The sequence below is a fragment of the Lineus longissimus genome, chromosome 2 (genome assembly GCF_910592395.1).
Source record: "Lineus longissimus chromosome 2, tnLinLong1.2, whole genome shotgun sequence".
In the NCBI taxonomy this organism is placed as follows: domain Eukaryota; kingdom Metazoa; phylum Nemertea; class Pilidiophora; order Heteronemertea; family Lineidae; genus Lineus; species Lineus longissimus.
In genome coordinates, this window is record NC_088309.1 from 24,819,362 (window position 1) to 24,834,409 (window position 15,048).

The window sequence follows — 15,048 nt, forward strand, 5'->3', positions numbered from 1 at the left end:
GTTGTGGGAATCCCCAATTCGTCTCTCGCATGTCTCAGTGAGTGCAAGCCGAGAGGCAACAGGCAAACGAGGTTTACAGAGATAATCAACACTAGGTACCTTGTCTCCAGGTACTTTAGCCAGAGTTCACACTGGATGAGCTACCTGGAGCTGCACTGTCTGTCAGCACTATCGGCGGTGTGCACTGACGTCATCCACGCCTGTAAATTTGCCTGCGGCTTCGTGATATATAATTGCGCTGATTTGCCTGCGGCTTCGTGATATACAATTGCTCTGTTTGTATTCACCTGAGTTAATCTGCAAATCTGCAGTCGTAAACGTTTTGCTGAAAGGAATTGTTCGCTGATGTAGGTGATCAAGTTCGGTATTGTCGGTAGTGTATGACGTCACTTCTGTGCCGCCTGCATTGGTACTACCGTCATTCACCTTGCATGCATGCCGTTCAATTTCCGGCTGAGTTTCTTCACCGACCGTCATCGTTGAAATATGCTGACTGATAAGTCGTCCGAATGAAGATTTGCCTCTCAGGCCCGAACGTTCTACCGGTACCATCGGCATCTCGGTTTGTTAACGCCTGTAGCCTGTGCTTAATGTACATCACCAATGCACGTAGGCCTATACTATATTCTGTTCACCAATGACAAATGTCAAATGAAAAGCGGCCATTTCGGCTTCGGTCCCTGATGCAATGGATGGCGTGTACGCCGTGGTTGGTATAAAAAATGCAGAATGGGGCATTGAATGGCGAATGGCAAATTCTCAAAATCAAGACCACATCACAACACCCAGACATATTATTTCATTTCACGCAAATTGCCCCAACCCCATAGTGGCCATAGTATGCCAACACCCTAAAACAATCCACGCCACGGGTCAGGTATTATGCTAGTATCCCTACTTTCAGTCAAATCCAATGACAAACAGGGCCGCAAGGCCGCCATCTTGAAAATCCAACGAAGTTCTATTAAGCCCGCTACACATGCATGACATGAGGGACTTCTCACCAACTTAGTTGGTTTTAAAATTAAGAACAGGTGGACAGGTGACTGGAAGTCGAGAGTCGTTCACCCACTCACATGAAAGACATAATCGCAGCAATATTTAGGTCCTGCACTATTTTTAGGCCAAAACCTTGATCAAGGCTGAGTGCAAATATCTATTATTTCTGGTGGGGAAATCTTAGATCTAGAAACATGGCTGCCAATGATTTTGTTGTGTACAATGAGAGTAAGAAAAAGAAAATTTTATCTATTATTATTGTAAAAAGTATCAGTGAAAAGAGGAAAAGGAGAAATGGGATAAATAGGAGGTTTTGGGACAGTGGATTATGAGAAGGTACAGCCTTGCCGCCTATGGCGGACTCTATAAAGATAAAGAGTCAAAATATGGCCCAACTATGTTGTTGACTGAATCACACAGGGAAATTTTACCCCACACTCCTTATAGGCCTATATAAACAAAAAATTCCTTATATAAACAAAAGATGCCATCGAGAAATTGAACAAGTCGGTAGTGCAGCCAGCAACTCCAACCAATCAGGCAAAGTATAGGTTACCTGGTCTGCGTTGCAAACACACAAAAGATTTGAGTTGGCCGATTCCTGTTATGAATTAAAATTCCGTCTACGTTGGGGAGAAATCCTCGTGTGTAGCGGGCTTTACTCCTAAACTGTTGAACAATGTCAACCAATTTCCATGTGACATGTACACTCTTCAATAACCCTGAAATTTAGTCAAATTTATAATCAAAATGATATAGTTAGATGGTAACGGTTATTTTCTTTTGTGTCATTGAGCCAAGAAGAATAATATTATTCAATGGAATCAAAACTGGTGAAACTAGTCAGAAACTGTTCTCCCCATATCCACTGCAAATGACATGCATTACATTACCCGAGGTGAGCACATGGTCCCTGGACCATTTAATTTCTACCAGTTTTCATTGCAAGAATCTGTTTTAGGAAAAACTAGCAACTAGCTGATTAACACCCTATACCATTTCTATAGACCCAATCCATAATAATCAAATAAAAAGGTAATTCATTCATGGCTTGTGGCCAATCCCAATGGCCATTACCAATCTGGCTTGACCCATTACATCTGACACCTTTGTTTGGTTATCTTAGGCAACAACAGACTCTGTCAACCTTGAAAGAAAGTTTGGGCATGTTACATAAAACCACTACCTGTCACATTTTATATTCCAATGCTTGGTTCAAGCATGCAGTGTAGGCAGAACATTCGTTCTGGTAGGGTTTACAATGGTTCTTCCAAAGAGAACTATTTTCAATTTTGACTTATTTCAACATTCTGAAGTAGCAAAATTATTTGCGTTCAGCATCAATGTTCTTAAAGGTGGGTATCTCCGTGACTGAATCTTGACATTATCTCGTTTTACAGGCAAAAGAGATTTTGGAAGAAAGCACAACTTTCCTTTGTTTTTTTTTTGGGCGGGAAAATGCATTGCCTTATGACCCAATATGCAGGTTTCAATACAGAGATCACTCACAGATCTCTGAGAACACTTTTTACAACTTCTGAACAGGTTGTTCGTTTGAGAGAGAGAGACAAAGATAGTCAAATAGATGTTGCACTTTTTGTTCTGACATACTTTTCAAGGTCACAGGGGTCAAATGGCATAAATTAGCCATTATAGTGTTATGGCACGTTTTTTAACCACAAAAGCTATGAACTTGAAACCTGGCACCATAAAACAAATATTTTGGCAAAAGATGAAAAAGATCGTCAAATTCTTATTGGAGGTACATGTACATGTATTTTGCGAATGGAAAGATGGAAACTATAATATCAACGATCTTTTGGTGTGGCTAGTGACTGTCAAGTGTGTTATTTGGACAAAAGAAATAAAGGAAAGATGTACCTTAATCCAGCATCGTTATCTTTTTATTTCTCAAACTTGGTGGTTGTGACAGTACATGGGACAAGAGGATATCTTCATAGTCTCAGACAGTGGGAAAATCAATGAATATTTTGGCCCAACTGGCATTCATTTGACTAAAACAGAGATACTCCTGGCTAAAGAAATGGCTAAAGGAAAATAATCACTGAGTTGTCTCCGTGTTTTCAATAAAATTTTTATGGTGACTACTCAAAGATACGATTTTTATCTGACCTCCTTTTCAAGGTCACAGGGGTCAAATGGGGTCAATTTACTTTTAGTATTCTGGGTGTAAATTGTACATGTAGATATGCTTCTCAAAACTTCAAGAGATGAAAAACAATACAAAAGAAATAAAGAAGTGCACATATGTCTGGGGAAACCCTGAATGAAAATGAGAAATTTATTTCAGCCATTATTTTTAGGTGCTCATTTCATGACTTCTTGTAGAATTACTCTTATTATGTATCTGTCCGAATTTATCTTTACAGATGCTGCAAACCCTCTCCGCAATTGCAACTGAAGAATCTAGTAGGATTTGCAAGGGTATGTATACCATGCCTAATCGGTCAATAGAGTGCCAAGTTTTCAACTTGCTCAATATACAAAAATTGTATACGCATGCACAACATGACTCCACAACCTCTATAACATCCTGATTTGGGCCAGGGTGTCCTGTATCTCTCTTACAACATAGTCCCCTCTGAGTGAAAAGCTATTCAAATTTATCACCACTGAATTGTGTTCAGTGAAAGCGTGGAAATTAAATTATTTTCCAATAAGCAGAATGGAGAGAGAGACCTTCCCTCTCAGAACCCTTTTTTATCAGACTTTTGCTGTTTCTAAGAAGGGGAAAACAGCTTGCTCAAATTATTTATGGAATCTGGCCATCACAGAACTTTTTCATGGTGTCAATTTCTTGGCCAGAACAGAAGAATCTCATCAATCTTGTCATGAGTCAGGAGGCCATGTTGAAAGCTGTGATGCAATCTGATTGGTTCCTCACATGGATGTACCATGAACTAGCTCACATTTATATCCATAAATTCTTGGAATAAGGTCAACCTCTGCCAAAGGAAGGCAAATCATGTAAAAATTGAAAGATATAATTCAACCATCATTTTTAGCTCACCTCTGCTAAGCTCACCTCTTAGCAGAGGTGAGCTTATCCCATACCGTGGCGTCCGTCGTCCGTCGTCGTCGTCGTCGTCGTCGTCGTCGTCGTCGTCCGTCGTCCGTCGTCCGTTAGCAGGGCACGTTTCGTAACTGTTAGAGCTATTGAGTTGAAACTTGGTACACATGTACCCTTATGTAATGACACCTTGGAGACCAAGTTTCGGTCCGATTCGTTTCATGGTTTGGCCACCAGGGGGCTAAACGTTAAAAGTGAAAATATGCAATATCTCCCTTAATAGTAGTCGGGAAATTTTGAAAAAAATATGGTAGGTACTTCTAGCAAAGGTGCATCATATATCCTCCGGGTTTTTGATTTGACCTCCTTTTCAAGGTCACAGAGGTCAAATGGTGTAAATTGGCCGTTAGGATGTAACGATGGCACGTTTCTAAACTGCAATGACTATTGATACCAAATTTGGTACACATTTACCCCTTAGTCAGGTGATCTCAGGGACCGAAGTTTGGTCCAATATGATTCACCACTTGACCACCAGGGGGCAAAATCCAAAAACCTTAAAAATGTGATTATTCCTTAACTTCTTGCCCGATTGCCACCAATTTGATATCATGGGTACATCTAACCACCATACAGTATATGTCACACAGGTTTTTAATTTGACCTTCTTGTCAAGGTCACAGAGGTCAAATGGCGTAAATTCGCTGTCAGGCCGTAACTATGGCACGTTTCTTAACTGCAATGACTATTGATCACAAATTAAGTACACATGTACCCCTTGGTCAGGTGATCTTAGGTACCGAAGTTTGGTGCGATCTGATTTGCCGTTTAGCCTCCAGGGAGGGGGCCAAATCCTAAATTCTTCAAAATGCCATTATTCCTAGTAATGACTTGCCCGATTGGCACCAATTTTATATCATAGGTACATCTAATTCTAACAACCATTCAATGTGTCACCCGGGTCTTCTTTGATTTGACCTACTTTTCAAGGTCACAGAGGTCGAATGTACTGTAAATTGGCCATTTTGGGGAAATTGTAATTGCTTGGACCTACATCAAACCTAACACTACATGACACAATACCATGCTCTTTATCCATCTTTCCTCCACATGAGGTGAGCACAATGGCCCTGGCCATTTCATTAGGAATTTAGTAGAAGTAATGATTATACAGTACAGCATTGCTGTAATTACGCATTTGTGCTGATTTGTCATTTCAGATGACACAACCTTGTCCGCAATTGCATTCGAAGATTCTCGTTTGATTTCCAAGAAGAAGGGTAGGTATACTAGTCTGAGTGGTCAATAGAGGTGTCACTGTCAAATCTGTGTTATCGTTGGTAAAATAAACATGTAACTTGACCCCCACAGGGCCTCAAGGCAGTGAAAAAAATTACAGACTAATAATCTGCGAGATATAACGAAAAAGACTGAAACGATTTATTTTGGCGTAAAGAATGCAAATTAGGAAACACATCTAACTGTTATCCCCATTGCAACTTTATTATGTGCACTCTTCTAAGAGATCAAAGATCAAGATATCAAAACTTTCAACTTATTTATATTTTTCATATTCAAAATATAACATTTTTATCCCATGAAATGTTTATAAAATGCAATAATTCGGTACATACATCATGTAGCCACTACGTAATCATATTTTGGCCATGTAATTAAAAGAAAGTAAAATAAATTGACAGTGACACTCCTATCTGCAAATTGGCCGGTTATTCAAAAGTTGACACTATAGTAAAATGTTATGTTGGTGTGTGTGTGTGTGCGTGTGTGTGAGATGGGATTGAAAAGGGTGTGGGAGGTCTTGGGGGAGGAGGGACTCTTGTTGCTGTAGTGAGTGCTGGAAGTGTGACTGATCAATGTTGTGATAGTTTTGTAGCTATTGTCATTATTCTAGTTGTTAGAGTAGTTATCGTAGTTATCTAGCTAGTCTAGTTGTTAGAGTAGTTATCGTAGTTATCTAGCTAGTATAGTTTTTATTCTTTTGGTTTCGTGTTTCCTGCTTATCATCTATTTTAACCTATTCAGCTTTCAGTTGTCCAGGCCAGGCCAGGTGACCAATGACGATGATAGATCGGGTTCGATTCAAGCTATACGCTTGGTGTATTTGGTTATCGTGACTGGCGACTTGAGTCTAACTCATCTCTCGTCCAAAGCGCGGTGGCTGGGTCCCAGGCATGCTTGCCACTTTGTTCCACGGTCCTCATCTAAGTTTCGACGGTGATGACATGGACTTAGGTTCAAGGAACGTGATCCCCTTGAGTCATTGTGGTTGATTGATGGGGGCAATAGACGGTGGCGTGTCGCTAGTCATTCAATTGGTCCCCTTGTTTTAGAGTGTTGGCGGGATAAGTCTTACGACTGTTAACAATAGTAAGCAATAGCCGGCCGGTGACCCCCTACCTGATCTCGAGGGGGATGGAATGACTGGGGAATAGGCCTGTTGTTAACCTGCGGAATTTCGTCGGACGAAATGTCAGGCGTGTCCGTGTGGGACTTGTGCTAAACCAGTTTAGTACATATGACGAAGACATTGGGCTCTTTGAATAACAACAGTGTCCTTGACCTCCTTGTGCCTCACAAAGCTAATAATATACACCCCCTGAAATCGACAAGATGGCGATGAAGAAGGAGAGCCGGCCTCCAGCTTGTCAGCCGAGAAGACACTGGATGGACCACAAGGATATGTTGCTGCCAATGTTGGAGCCATACAGGGTAAGCATCACTTAGTCCTCAGTTACATCTGGATTAAAAGAAACATTACAAAGATGTTAAAATTACTCCAAAAAAAGTGAAATGTGTAGTATGGGCGTTAATACGTATCAAAACAGAGGGCATGCACACTAGCTTGTTCCTGTCTTGATTATCTTCTAATTACAAGAAAGAGCAGGGACATTCATCCCTGAAAGGCACGTTACTACAATACGCGGCAAGGATTGTACTTTTCAAATCGAATTGCATGCGCATTAGGCAAGTGTGGTGCAGCCATTTCAAAAGTGGTGTAGCCAATTCGTGTTCCGGAGAGTGCTCTCTGGAAAACAGTTTTAAATCAGATTCAGTGTGAACGCAGCATGCAGTAGAAACTCGCAGAAATTAGATAAACCCCTCAACAAAAAATATGATTCTTTTTAGGCAGCCCGAGCCAACATTGTACAAGGGCCACAAGGACAAGTGCCACAAGGACAAGTGCCACAAGGACAAGGGACACAAGGACAAGGGACACAAGGACAAGGGACACAAGGAAAAGGGACACAAGGAAAAGGGACACAAAAGACGATGTTGCAGTCTACAGGGTGAGCATCACTTAGTCCTGGTTGATATTATATCTCCTCATGAAACAAACTTTCCAACCAGTCGTTAAGGAGGGAAAAAAAAATCATTTTTCATGTCTCCGCAACCTGGTGGCCAAGTTATGAACTTTTATCCCCGAGTGAGACCATCTAAACGAGAGTGCTAAAGTAACAGCAAAATGGGCATCTTGATTAGTTGGACAAATCATGAGTTACATCTTATGTATGGTTATTAGCAATATCAGACATAAGCATGGATATAAAAAGGAGGGTTTAAAGGAGGATGCAAGCATTGGTAACTTTACTCTTTTATTCAAAATCCTCACTTACATTGTCACATGCTTGCAGTGACATCGTGGTCATTGTTATGTTATCAGTCAAAACCAAACAAACGTCGAGCGTTCTAACCTTTATAGAGGTAGCCAACTTGAGAATTTTCTTCGTAGAACAAAGTTGGTTTTAAAGCTGAAATTTCGATCTGAACATTGACGACCAAAGAATAGAAGTCAATCAAAGAAAAATGATTAAAAAAGAAGTAGAACTTGAAGGGCGTCATTGAAATTGATGTCAACTTATACTTAGGAATCATCCCAAATAGACTAAAGCCAAAAGAATTTGTTTCTTTCCTGTGAACCCTCTACCCCCTTATTATTACTAAAAACTGAAGACTCTGTCTTCAACAAATGAAATTGGCCAGGAATCATGACGATTTATGCCTGTCAAAGAGTGTGGCTGATCAGCATTTTTCCACAGGAAAAAAACCGTCAACCAAAGACGTTTAAGAAAATGAAACGACCAGGGCCATTGTACTGACCTGTCGACATGGAACAAAATGGACTCGTACATGATGGGTGCTTTGAATTCATTGATGATTTTTTTACCTTTGCCCCCTGGTGGCCACATTTGGAATCAAATCTAGACTGTAGTTTGTCGTTTGGGTGGGAAAATTTGCCAAGAGGCATCTTTTCCCCTTAGTAATTAATGTGGTGGCAATACGCTGAATAAAAATGGCCCTCTCCACATCGAACTTTGGTTAAGAGATGTGCTATAGTGACATTCATTGACAACAGGGACATATAGAGCCCCAACTGATGCCAGTGCATAAGATTAAAATTGCAACATTGTTGATATCTCAAGATGTTGAAGTTGAAGTCCTGATGAAAGAAAGGCAAATTGATAGGACAGATTATGTTAATTTTGAACTAACATCAATGTATAGTTACGCCGCTCGTTAAAAATTCCAAGGAAGGCCAATCGAAATGTTGCTCCAAGAATAGCTTGTCAACCGAAGTCGACTCCATTTGGCAAAGCACAAAAAACAGAAAATTTAGAAAAAAACCTGACCACTTTCATTGAAAACAGTAAAGCCGGAAAGTTTGGCAAAAACAAAACTTGACACTGAAAGTGATGACCATCTCCCCAAATGAATAAAAAATATTTAGTTTCTTTTGGCTTCAATCTATGTAGAGAATACCGTGTATTGAATAAATGTTTTTACTGTTTTCTAGGCTATGCAGATGACTGGAGATGATGGCTGTTGAGTTGACCCAATGACTTCCACCACGATCTACGATGCGTACTGAAGCAAGAACGACTCTCAAAGACCCAGAAAGCAACAGATGCCAACACTTCGCCCCATGATAAGATACCTTTATACCCATCCATCGACAATTTGGGGAAGACGGCCTTATTGACCTCCATGGGGATCTTCCTGGCAGATGTTGTATGAGGAAGGATTCAAAGCGTATACAGTAAGATAAAGTGGTGTACATAAAATTCAATATTATGATTCGCCCTAAAGCTGTTTACCAGTAAAAATTTCCTTTGCTCTGGGTTGTGTTTAATGGCATTCTGAAGATTGCGTCTGAAAAAAAGGCTGAGCTAATCTTCATTGCATTCCTGCAGTTAGGCACTACTGAACTAAAACCTCTTGAAAAAGCGTGGTCATAAATGTCTTTGGACAGACAAGCAGTAATTCCATCGAAATGGCTCAAGATTTAATGTTGGTAAACAATGGATTGACCTTGATATTTTGTTTTCCAGCCATGCTTGGATGAGGGCCTGAGAGTCGTGTAGATTCAATGGATGGAATCGTCTCGCTCAGGGATATCGGCGGTGGACACTTACATCGTGTGTCATTCGAATAGACTTTAATGACAATCGAAATGATGCTCTAAGGGGACTCTGATGACTCTAAGGACATAGAGCCCTTCTCGTTATGTAATGTGATGCCATATCCAGCAGCCACCATGGAGCCAGCTCATCTGTTACATATGGAAGGATGCCATCTCATACGGTAATAATATTTAAAAATATATTTCTAATTTCTATGTCATTGCTTTGGTGTAGCCTTAAGCCTTATTTAGGGATTGTGAACAATTAAAAACGTTGTAAAAGAGATAACTTCTTAGATTGATCAGACCTCTGATATTGAGAAGTTTGCAGCTTATATCTGACCTCAAGAAAGGAAAGGTTTGTGTCTGTTGTTGATCTAAGCAGTGCTGAGAGTCCTGATGGTGTTTTTGGAAAGTTCACCACATTTGTAAAAATTACCAGAAATTTGAGAATTTGAAGTAATTTGATCCTTCCTTTGAAGTTTTCTCAAAATTTTCAGTGTTGTACATGATCCCTTTTGATCTTAAGAAATGTAGAAAAAACAATGCACCTTCACCGCATCATTTCTAATTGTCTGCAGACCGGTGAACCTGCCACTGCCAGCAATGAGAAGATAAGGGATTCTTCCGCTAACACAATAACGATATAACTATTTTTAGAGTTATCGCATCAAATCATGTATTTCAGGTTTAGAAAACATATGCTACTTCACCGCCAACGTTATTTTTGGCTCCCCATAGGGGTCTATACAATACCACAGCGTCTGTCATCTGTATCCTGTTTCAAAAACAGTGGCACATTTCTTAACTGCTAGAGCTATGAACTTGAAACTTTGTACACAGGACCCCTTGGTCAGGTGACCTCTGACAATGAATTTCGGTCCGATCTGATTCTTAACTTGGCCACCAGAGGGAACCTAAAAAGTGTGATATCTCTCTTATGAGTGACTCGCTTTTGATAAAAATTTTATGGCAGGGTGTCCTAGCAAGGATACATCACATATCATACAGGTTTTTGATTGACCTGATTTTTAAGGTCACAGAGGTCAAATGGCGTAAATTGGCCGTTTGAGTGTAACTATGGCACGTTTCTTAACCGCAAAAGCTATGAACTTGAAATTTGTTACAAACGACTCCCTACGTCGTATAATCGCTGACACCGAATATGGTCTGATCTGATTCTCGACTTGGCCACCAGGGGACCAAAACTAAAAAAGGTAAAAGGTGCAATATCTCGCTTATTAGTGATTTGTTTTCGATGATATTTTTATGGCAGGTTCTCCTAGTATTAGGATACATCACATATCCTATGGGTGTTTGATCTGACCTAGTTTTCAAGGTCACAGAATTGGCCGTTTGAGTGTACCGCTAAAGCTATGAACTTGAAATTTGGTACACATGACTCCCTATCACATGTAACCTCTGACACTAATTTTTGATCCGATCTGATTCTTGACTTGGCCACCAGGAGGCCGAAACAAAAAAGGTAACAAGTGCAATATCTCGCTTATTAGTGACTTGTTTTCGATGATTTTTTTTGTGGTAGGTACTCCAAGCAACGATACATCACATGTCATACCGACTTTGGTTTGACTTATACCATGTAGCATGTTTCTTAACCAGGATGAATTCCTAACAACCAAATATCTAGACGATGAGCACAATGGCCCCTGGCCGTTTCATTTTCCAATTGTAATTACACCAAACAAAACCATAAAAAATGGTAGCGTTAGTGTTAGCGGAATGATCTCTTATCGTCTCTAATGTAATTTCAAGGCCTAACACAACCTTTGTTTAATGTGGCTGTGTCACTGCTGCTGCCATATGCGGTCCTTCAGTGCTTGCTCCGTAGACTGTGCAGGCCTTTCAATTGCATTGTTTTCATACCATTTGACGATATAAGAGGCCGCCACATGTCCCCCTAAGTAGGTCTGAAAAAACTCAAAATGCAGGAAGGTAAAGTTTTCAAATCACTCTCCAGAAAGGGAACCACTTTGCTGGCCATAGAAATTTTTCTGGATTTACGATGAAAACTGTAGTTGAAATTGATACTCACCTGCAAGCTATAGCCATCATGGAGCGTCCGTCATCTTTCGTAGTCGCTGTCCGTCAGCAGGCCACGTTTTATAACTGCCAGGTCCATGAACCGGTCCATAAGCTTCGCACTGAGCAAGATCTCCTTCCAGACCTTTCAGTCGGGCTTTGATTTGATTGACCTCCTTGTCAAGGTCACCAAGGTCAAAGTTCAGAGATAAACACTTTTGTCCATCAGCAGGGCGAGTTTCGTAACCACTGAAACTATGCACAATAGGAAAGATCGCCTACCCCAGCAAATTTTTGGTCTGATATGGTTCTTAGGCTTACATGTCTGGCATTCAAACTTGAGGAAACCCCTCTCTAGCCATGAAAATCATCAATTGGCCACTGATGGCAAACTTTGATTACCTCTACTTCTTGACGTCACATGTCAAATAATGACCCTTCACTATAGAAACCCAGGTGAGCACATGGACCATTTCATGCAGTGTTGGAGATATTCATTTGTGAGGTTAAGGTTTGAATGGTAACAAAAAACAACGACTTTATTGACATATGATTATAGTCGCCTAAGGTATAGAATATTGCTCAAAAGTTCTTCCGTCAGGCCCAACACTCCCGTGGCAGTCCATTGCTTCAATTCATCCTAATTAGATCTCCTAAGTGACTGCTACAAATAGTGGGAATTCGTGCAGCTGGACAATTAGCCAAGGGGCATTGCTGTAACGAAACTGTAAGGGCATTTTCTGCCACCGTCCACTGCGTCTGGAGTGTATCACGCCCGGCCCTGGGTCCACTCATTGTTTGAGGGCAGTTGGCTTGAAAATGATGAATCACGCTGAGTATGAAATCAACTGGCTACTTCATGTACTTCTGTTTTGAATCAGAGTGCAAGACGATCATTACCAGGTCAATCGATATGGTTTGGACCACCCAGCATCAAAATAACTTATAATCTGTTGGCTGATACTGATGTGTTCTCAGTATTAGCAACCAGATTTTCTGAGATTGGCTCATTTGATGATATTGGGGAAAGAGGAGCAGCTCATTGGTGATGTAACATGGAAAATTTGAATGCCCCCCTCCCCCCTCCTCCCATCTGCAATTCATTATAGGGCAACTCTCTGAGTAACCCATGCATTTGGCTGAGACTGCATACAATTCCCCAATCATCAAATCTAGTCATAAGTTTTGCGTTAGCCTACATGTTACATTAAAATATTGACTGGTAACGAAATGGATGTCAATAAAGTTGGTGCTTTATCATTTCTGTACTAAGCTTAACCTCACTATTGTGGAAACTAATGCGTTCCAATGCATCATATATTTTGCTGATGATGGTGTGCACCCACAATTATAAGATTATATTATGTTTCTTTTCAGGAGATGAGCCATCCTACAGAAGGGAGGAGGATGTTGCTGAGCCAGCGCATCTCTAGCTCCCGTCGCCGTCAAGGAGGTTGGATTTTTGTCACCGTAGGCCTTACCCTTTTATTGCAATATCTGATTGAAAGGTGATTTGATAAAAATCCTGATATTCTATTTTCCGATTGCTAGAGGGCAATTATTTGCCTTCTTTCGGGCAATGACAAACTCTAGCCATGGCTCAAAACCGTACACATTTAAAGACGATTTTAAAAATTGGGGGAGGGTAGAATAAGGTAACCAGGGGAACCAGGGCATGTCACAAGCCCAGAAATTATTTTCAAGCAAGATTAATAAGAAAAATTAAAATGTGGAGGGGATATTCTGGCTAACAGGACAGCCAACAGGGTAAGTTGGTACCCAAACAAAACATTCGCAATAGCCTTGGGTACAGTGGGACCCTACCGGCTGCTTCAGATTTGTTTCAAGCGAAAAATATCTTTCACCGAATCATCAGATATTGTATTTGGTTATGTCCATCACATGAGACATGGGGTTCACATGACATTCGCTTTGCTCTAACCCCAGGCAAAGCGAATGAACATGTGTGTCTTGATGGAACTGTAGGCCTTTTTACTGTTTCTTGATCTCCTCAGTACCACAGAATCCACCAGCATTTAAACACCACCTGGGCCCAGGCGCCAAAGATCCTTCGTAATATTGGCTGGCTCAGTTGCTCAGTGTCTTTACCTTCATACTTGAGACAACTGACCAACAACACAAATCTAGTGAATTTTTATTTCCTCGTCACTTTTTAATCAATACCCGTGAACAAAAAAATCACTGGATGGAAAACATCTTTTCACCAATTTAACTGATATTTGATAAGCTTTGTCAATAAAACTATTGTTTTAAAATAGTCGATGTTAAAATATTAAGATATTAAACTATTAAAATAGAAATGTGTCAATAAAACTATTGTTTTATTGAAACTTATCAGAATAAGACTGGTTCTTGATCCTACCTATAGCGGTCTCACAGGAAAGAATCTTAGTCTTTTTCTTTGTTTCGATTCAAGAAGGCTTTCATTGCAAGAGCATAATTATCATGTTCTGCTGGCTATGAAATTGAAAGATATCAATTTGCCCATCAAGAAAATTTGTATTGGACTTGGTACTGAATGATTTGAGAAAAGTGTAACGTCAATATATTTGTAAGACGTTTTATGTTGTCATGTATGTAATTATATTTGTAATGCATGTAAATCTTGTAAGTAAAATAAAAGAGATCTAAGACTCAACTTGCAAAAAACCTGGCAGACCAACATCCAGTCTTGCTAGGTCAAGCTACCTCTTTTGTCATGCAAATACATGTCACCTCTGCTCCTTTCATCATGCTAATTGGCAGCCTCTGTCCAGTTCCTGGCCATGAGAAATGTGGTTCTTTTGTTATTCAAATTGGGCCCTTAACCCATGTAGTCATCATGGATTAATGAGAGCAGTGACCTAACCTATTGTTCGCTGAATATGGCTCAACTTAAGTCATACACAATAGGTTTTAATACATTTACAATAGCTAAAACTTGTATAGAATGTATACGAACATGATGAATGCTTGCAGAGGTTGGAATTGTTGAGTCATCTAGTGTAAGATCTCTATTCAGCAGTGTCTTTTTTGGACATTTTAAAGGAGGAGAACATGTGTGATAGTACAATTATCTCAATGTCTCGTCCTTTAATGGGCATTGGAGCTGCACAGTGACTATGATCGATGTAATGTACATGTATGAAGTCATTATAGTCGTAAGCGCTGTGCTTGTCATCTGTGTGATGGAGTTGACGACTCCCTCCGATTGCGTAGGTTTTCTCCCGTTGAAACGGTTTTCCTCCTACACTGACTTTCCAAGTTGCCATGTGAGGATAATTCTTGGAATATGGGTCAATAAATAATTTTCAAAAGAAGATGATTTAAATTTGCTTTTTTTCTTTACTAGCCTGGTGGTGCTCCGACATAGTATTGTTTTAAATACTGTCATGCATTTGAACCAACAAACTGGTGCCCCGATGATGAGATGTTCAGCATATACATTGAATGGGTTATCACTTGTATGAATCCAAATCGATCAGATGACCACAACCGTTGTATGGTTTACATTGAAATCACATTGAATGGTTTACGATCATTAGTATGAATCCAT

General features: G+C 40.2%; 1 long non-coding RNA gene across 2 annotated transcripts; it reads left to right on the forward strand.

Moving 5' to 3' along the window:
- The first annotated feature begins 453 nt into the window (after nt 1–453).
- On the forward strand, nt 454–14,787 carry LOC135483834 (uncharacterized). Of its 2 annotated transcripts, none has more exons than XR_010446389.1 (8): nt 454–562; nt 3,390–3,444; nt 5,251–5,310; nt 6,074–6,760; nt 7,178–7,338; nt 8,844–9,086; nt 9,379–9,631; nt 12,870–14,787. It is a non-coding gene; the product is annotated as an uncharacterized LOC135483834 (long non-coding RNA). The 2 variants fall into 2 exon arrangements; XR_010446390.1 differs by having other exon boundaries at nt 482–545.
- The last annotated feature ends 261 nt before the right edge of the window (nt 14,788–15,048 follow it).